Below are 7,240 nucleotides of genomic sequence, written 5' to 3' on the forward strand. Positions count from 1 at the left end.
AACAAAGAACCAAATGAAACAGTGGCTGAAATATCTTTGTTGAACTTAGGGGGACTTGCATATTAGAAGTTTCTTTCTTTCTCCTTCAACAGTCTGAGGGTAAGCTCTTCAAGGCTGATAAGGCAGTTTTGAAATGTCAAGAATCCAGGCTCTTTTTATGTTGTCACTCGACCATCATCACTATGATGCTTCCATATCTCGGTACCAGATGCAAGAGTAACTGTAATTTTTGTTGTAGGTAAGAGCAGGGCATGGTTGAGTTAGACACTAGGTGGAAAACAGCTCTGGGGCCAAGTCCTGTGGCCAGTGAATGCTCTTATATGAACAAGGTCTTTAATGGTTTCTAAAGGAGGTGATATTTTAAGAGGAGATAGACATTTTGGTAAAAGATATGGGAGGGGATGAAGAAAAGGAGAGGTTGACTACGTATAATGGCAGTGTTTGAAAACCCAGACTTCATTTTTCTCCATCTTGGTTTGGATTTATAGTAAAAAGTACAAGATTACAACAGAAATGAAATTAGATGTGATTAAAAACACAGGAAGTGATGAGAAAATTGAGACTACATGTGGAATATGGAAAGAGTCATTTGACAGGAGGAATGACTCTGAGCAACAAAGAATAACTTATGCAAAGGAAAAAGGATTTGGCCTATGAAATCAACAATTCTTCTGCAGAAAGAAAGACGAAGATTGTGGCTATACGTCAGGTTTTATGTGTCTGGCTGGAGGATTAGCACCAACGTCAGAGATCTAATATTAATTGAAGAGAAAGCTTGGAGTTTGAGAATTTTAAGTCCTCAGTGAAAGTTACATAAATTCAAGGAGGATCAATTTGAATCTGTATATTGGCAAAATACTGCATCTCTCAGGAATTTTTGTTTTTGTTTTCTGTGTTATATTGTCTTTAATTAGCCACAAAGAGCTCTCCACTCAAATCACCTGAAGATCACTTCACCCACTGCTCTGTTTCGCCTCCAGTCTCTCTCTCAAGTAATGGTGAGATGCACACTTTTTCTTTGATTTAGAGAAATCCATGGTTGTGTTTGCCAATAATAAAAATGTTGGAAATCCAGGTTAGCAGAGCAAAGCCATTGGCATCTTTCACATCAACCACATCCAAAGAGCCGGGATTTCCCTCTTCTGGTGATCACATCAATTCTTCCCAGGTTAGCACCTCCAGTCACCATCCCCAGGTTACCAGTGTCAAACTGGATGACACTGGTAGTCTTACCAGCCTCTAAGTCAATTTGAATTATGTTGTTCAACTTGATGAGGGTCCCAGGGTAGCAGATGGTGGGAACATTATGGATCAACAGATAAGGGATACCTTTGGTGCCTACAAAGATCTTTCTCATTCTGCACAACTTGTACTTGGCTCCTCAGGCATAATGCAGTGAACACAGAGACTCATTGTCATAGATCAGATGAAAATTCTCTCTGGTTTTGTCAATGCTGATAACATCCATAAAAACTGAAGAGTAGGTTCTGTCAGTTTGGACATAGGATTTTATACATATCACAAACTCAAAGCCATCATGTACTATGGCAATAGGTATGATGTGACAACTCAGATTCAGCAAGACAATTTTAATTTTCACATTAAATTAATATAGTAAGTTTAAATTTTATTACTTTTTAGTGTTTCAAATAGCATTTTTAAATTTGATTTGGCTTTATTATTAAAGCCAAATTTCTTATTTTAAAATGTATACGCTTAAGGAGTCTATACTTAGTTTTATGTACAATATGATTCACATGTTAGTATTCGCAGCCTTTCTCCTGTTCCCACCCCCAAAAGGGAAAATGATTTGCTCACTTAGCTTACTTCTGTTCTGCACTCTCCCCTCCACATCAGAGGGGGATCTGGGGCTGAGTAGATACTTAGAAAAGAGAACACTATGGTGGTGAAGCCCTGTTGACTTGGCCCATCAATCTTAATGAACCACTGCATGCAGATCCTTACTTTATTTCCTATTAGGGCATACTTAGGTCTGTTCCTTAGGAAGATTTTGAGGGGGAGACATTCTCCTATCTTGTGGGCATGGGTAGATGGACAGGGAACAAACACACTGGTCAATTTGTCCTGCATCCAATGCCCTGGGGCTCTACATGCTTCAGAAGCTTGTTGGGACCCAAAGCCACAGCTCTGCTAGGCGCGAATGAACTTCAGAAGTTTTATACAACCTTTGGAGAAATCATCAAAGAGGAAATAATCTATTCAGTGATTTCCAAAGTAGACAAAGGTCTATTTTAGAAAAAGTTACTCAATGGATAATATGTTAGCAAGGAGGAAAGAAGTTGAGTGGTTTAAAAAGCTTTAAAGCATTGATATTCCAAATGGAAGAGTTTAAAGCAATCTTACTCTCCTTAGACTTGAGGATAGTAGGAGTCTCTCTCATTGGATAGATGGATATCCAGTTTGGTAAACTAAACTGGAGCATTGGTCCTTTGTTAATGAGAGCAGAGGGAGAAGACTAAGACTTAGTGAGGGAGCCAGGTCAGGAGGGACCAGTATTCAATGCTGAGTAGCCATAAAATTTTTGCCAAGTCTCAGTGTGACAGTTTGTGTGAATAGAATGTCCACTAAGTATCTATCACTAGATATTTATTTATAATCTCTTGAGTTCCCTTTTTAAGTTTCTGCCATCATTTCCATGTTTCATGTTCTTTTTTTTTAAGAAATAAACTAATTTTTTTTCCGAGAAAAGACTTCATTTTCATGTCAATAAAAGGAAAATTCTTCCTGAACCTTCTCAATACAATTTCATCAATGGTGAAATATAAAATAATGTGTTAATTGGCCATCTACTTTTCTTTAACGTATGAAGATAAAATTGCTAATTAAAAGTTTCTAAGTATGCACAACTTAAATATCATGATTACTAGTTTATTAATAGAATAAACCTTCTAGTAATTATTGGATGTCAGACTCATTTATTACCTCTACCACAAAAGACTAAATATAGAATTTCTCTATTTCTGTAGGAAAAAACAATAAATGTTTCAGACCACACACGAAGAATAGTTTTGGTGTGGTTTTTAGGTGTATTCCCACATTTAATGATAAAAGCAGAAAGAAATTTAAGAACATTTTCTGTGTGTGTCCAAAATGGAAGATACAACATCCCTTTTATAAAAAAGCCAACAGTTATTGACGTCTGAAATGGGCAATTTTTTCATATCTACGTGTACAAGGGCTTGTGGGTGTCCATGCACAGAAGCACACATTCAGTGAACATACTAGAAATTCAACATCGTTTTTATTTGTTCAGTTTTTAGGTGCAATGTACTCCCACAGGAAGAACTCTTTTTCCCATGGCTTCTGCATACAAATTGGATCAAGGAAGCCATTTGATTTCTCCCAAAGGACACAGAGAAAATGACCAAACAACACAGGTGCATAAAATTGTGTGAATTCTCCAGCTCTGTGTGGAACATAGGAAAAAACTCTGAAACAATCATTATATCAGCATTTTCCCAATACTGCAAACACAATTCACCAAGTGGTAAATAACTAGATAGGATTGGATATGTCTGGAAAGAGGGAGAGGCAGTTATTTCTTATGGGTGGTTATGGGTTATTTCTTTCTCTTTTCTGAAAAATGGACATTATTTTTAAGGCCCTCTAGATTTATACATTTTGCCTGTGAATTCAGTTACTACTTCCAAAACAATCACTTTTGGTGTGTGTGGGAGGGGGGGGTGGGCAAGAATTTTAATTTTCTCACGCCCTTTTCCACTCTGTGCACTCCCCTATTATCACCACGAGTGGATGAAGCTAGACAGTACAGATGTTTTGAGAGTGTTCCATCTTTTGACAAGGTAAATAAAATATTACATGATTATGTATCACAAATGAAATTTTGGTTGTGGCTTCACAGCTCAAAGATAAAATGGTTTGTTCTATTTTTGTTCCAACACTCTTATTTGTATTGACCTCCAAGGCACAAATAAGAGTGAAAAAAATAAACACTTTCCCAGGAGGATTTTTCTAAGAATTTCAACCAAAGATCCAAAAGATAATAACAGAAACCAGTTCAAAAGAAACAAATAAGGGAGAGATGATAGAATGTTCTGGAAAAACAACTGATGCCTGTGATCATTTAAAGGCTACGCCAAAGACTGGGTATGAAGCCATGAAGCTGAAAAGTAGCCCACATTGTGCAAGGGAGCAAATAAATGTTTTGCAAACAGGTGTCATTCGTTGGCAATTTCAGGAAGCTCCAGGGCTGACTGGAGATGCTGTGGGCATTAGGCCACTTTTCCGTGAAATGATTCTAGCAGCTTTCAAGATGTGAGAGATGATATATTATTTTTGTATAGAAGCAAACTCTGATTTATTAGGGAAAGTATAGGTTGGGAAAGTGACCACCCATGTTTTCTTTTTAATCTCCTTTTCCAGATGTATTTTGTGTTTATATTCTGTTGCTCTAGTGAATTGGATATAATTTTGCATTTATTTGCCCCCAAATAACATACAATGTTTATACAAAATTTTTCCTTTAGAAACTCTGAAGCACCTTTCAGACCTTAAATGACAAATTTGAAACAAAATCTAGTTAGGAAGGAAAAGTCGTCAGTAAGTAATAACTCAGCGAATTCTTTCTAAGAGAATGTTTTGCTTTTGCTGGGTCTTCCCTGCTTATTAGTATAGAAAATTTCAATTTTCATTCTATCAGGCAGAAAGTTAAACAGTCACAGACATATTAAACAGGTTCAAGTAAGGCCAGGATGGAACTGAAGTTTGGTCAGTTTAATTGTTGGCTACTCTTCAACTTAGTTTAAACCACCGTTGTCACTGATCCGTTCAGTCGCATAACTCATTCTCCTGAAGAATGTTGGTCTCTCCCATGCCACACAAGTAGAGCTGGCTCGACTTTCTCAGAAATGGAGGTGCCGAGGAAAGTAACATGGGCAGAGTCAAGATCTGGGCTAGCTCTTTCCTGCTCCCAGGAAACGTGCCACAAGAACAAAGGTGGAAACCTTCTGAACTGTTCCTCAGAATTATTCTTCTTAGAATGTAATTTGTATACTATTTTATTGAATATGCACATATATATTCTCCTACATGAAAAAAATTTCGAGTTTCTTATTTTGGTACAAATTGATAATGTGCCCCTGATATTCTAGAAAGAACTCTTTGGAATCCTGGTGCCTAGGAGTGGGAAAAATGCCCGGGCTCTAAATTTCACAATATTTAGGACATTCAGGGTAGAGCAGAAGGGGTCAGTCTCATCTTAAACTCTTCTTCATTTAGTTGACATCATTGGAGTATCATTGGACTTGCATATTCTCAGCATATATGGGGAAGTTACTGGGCTAAATGAGGTGGGAGGGGGGGTGGAGGAGTAAAATACCCCTGCTCTTGAACAATATTATAAACATGTGTGTTCTTTTTTTTTTTTTGAGGAAGATTAGCCCTGAGCTAACATCTGCTGCCAATCCTCTTTTTGATGAGGAAGACTGGCCCTGAGCTAACATCCATGCCCATCTTCCTCTACTTTATATGTGGGACGCCTACCACAGTGTGGCTTGCCAAGCGGTGCCATGTCCACACCCGGGATCCAAACCGGCAAACTCCAGGCCCCCGAAACCAAACTTGCGCACTTTGCTGTGCCACTGGACCGGCCCCCAACATGTGTATTCTTAGAAGCTTTGTTTACACACGATAATGCTCTGGTACACTTGTAACTCACTTAAGGATTCTAGCAAACAGGATGTCACAAAGTTATGTAATATTTTCATGGTGCAGAAATGTAGACATTTATGAAGTGTTGTTTTATATTTTCAGTGGGTTTTTCCATAATAATTGCTGCCCATGGATAGCTGTGGTTAAAAACTGTAAAATAGCATTCAACAGAGGGTAATTCTCTTTCCTATCTCTCCCATCCCTATAAGCTAACTACACTTTGCTACACAGCCTGGTCTGCAAGTTTTATCCCCAAGAGACTTTACCCTTGACTTAGTCACACTTACCATACTAGATTCTAAGCTCCAAAAGCACCTGAAACATGTTGAGTTTTGTTGCTGTATGCCGAGTGCTGGCCCAAGTGCCTGTCACATGGTAAACTCTTAGTTATGGGAAAGAATGGGAAAGGAAGGGAGAGAAGGATGAGAGGAAGAGAGGGAGGAGGGAGAAGTCCATACTGCATGTCCATTTGGACCACACTGGGCATTGTCTGTAGCTCAGATAGTCATAGATGTCTCCATACGGTTGACTCATCCTGTTCTTAAGGTGATTAGAATGCACAACCTGTAACTAGGAAGCCAGCTGTCCTTTCAAAGATTGAATCCCAACCCATATCTGCCCATCCAATTTGGTGTTGCATGCTCCATTAAATTTGATGTTCAGAGCGTTTGAACTTTTCTACCTCACATCATTTTTTATTTTTTAATTTTTTTCCTTAAAAAGGAGCACATCCTTTTTGATGACTGAGCACTAGATAACACTGGGTGCTTTCTGTGGTCAGAGTAGTTTCATGCTTCAATCCTAGATTCAGTGAGAACAATGGTCATGTTATGTTGCTATGATGTACATGCACATAAAGGCAGACCCACTGACCTGACTGAAAGGAAATAAGGAGGAGAATCCTGTTGGGAAAAAATTTGATGACCGAGGAGGAGAGGGACTCTAACAGGTGAACCTCTCACTCTCTATTCTCTTGCTGTATCTGCTGCAGGACTGTTTGCAGCATACCTGCCCTTCTTCTTGTTCCCACTGCAGGAAGCCCGCCCACATTTCAGGCAGCACACAGGGTAGCAGGGAACTCATGGCCCTGTGAGCTGTCACATACTTCTTGAGCATACACAATAAGTGCCTGCTGGGCTCTCTACTCATGGGGGAAGTGGGAACTGGCTCAGACTATGTTCACAGTGTTACCAGGGAAGATCAGCCAGCTGGCTGCCAAGTGGTCTCTTAGGGCACCATTTCCAGTAGTGAACTCTCCTTTGTCAAGCAACTGGTCTTCCAATGTTCAATTCCAGAAAAGCTGTCTTGCTAGTATTTCAGAGTTTAGTGGACTCAGGAAATATTGACACATGCTAACAACACTTACAAGAAGACGATATATAAAATGTTACCAATTATTAAACCCAACGGGTAATGTGACTATCACCTGAGTCAAAGGACCAGAATACATTCTGTGACGTGATGTCACATTCTGTCCCTATAGTCAAGCCATATAGAAAGCCAAGCTTGCAATCAGAATTGTGCTTGATTAACATGGAATCAGAAAATA

General features: G+C 38.9%; 1 pseudogene; it reads right to left on the minus strand.

Moving 5' to 3' along the window:
• Positions 1-937: 937 nt before the first annotated feature.
• Positions 938-6,774, minus strand: LOC100056341 (small ribosomal subunit protein eS4-like; annotated as a pseudogene).
• Between the last annotated feature and the right edge of the window lie 466 nt (positions 6,775-7,240).

Source organism: Equus caballus, chromosome 30 (genome assembly GCF_041296265.1).
Source record: "Equus caballus isolate H_3958 breed thoroughbred chromosome 30, TB-T2T, whole genome shotgun sequence".
NCBI lineage: Eukaryota > Metazoa > Chordata > Mammalia > Perissodactyla > Equidae > Equus > Equus caballus.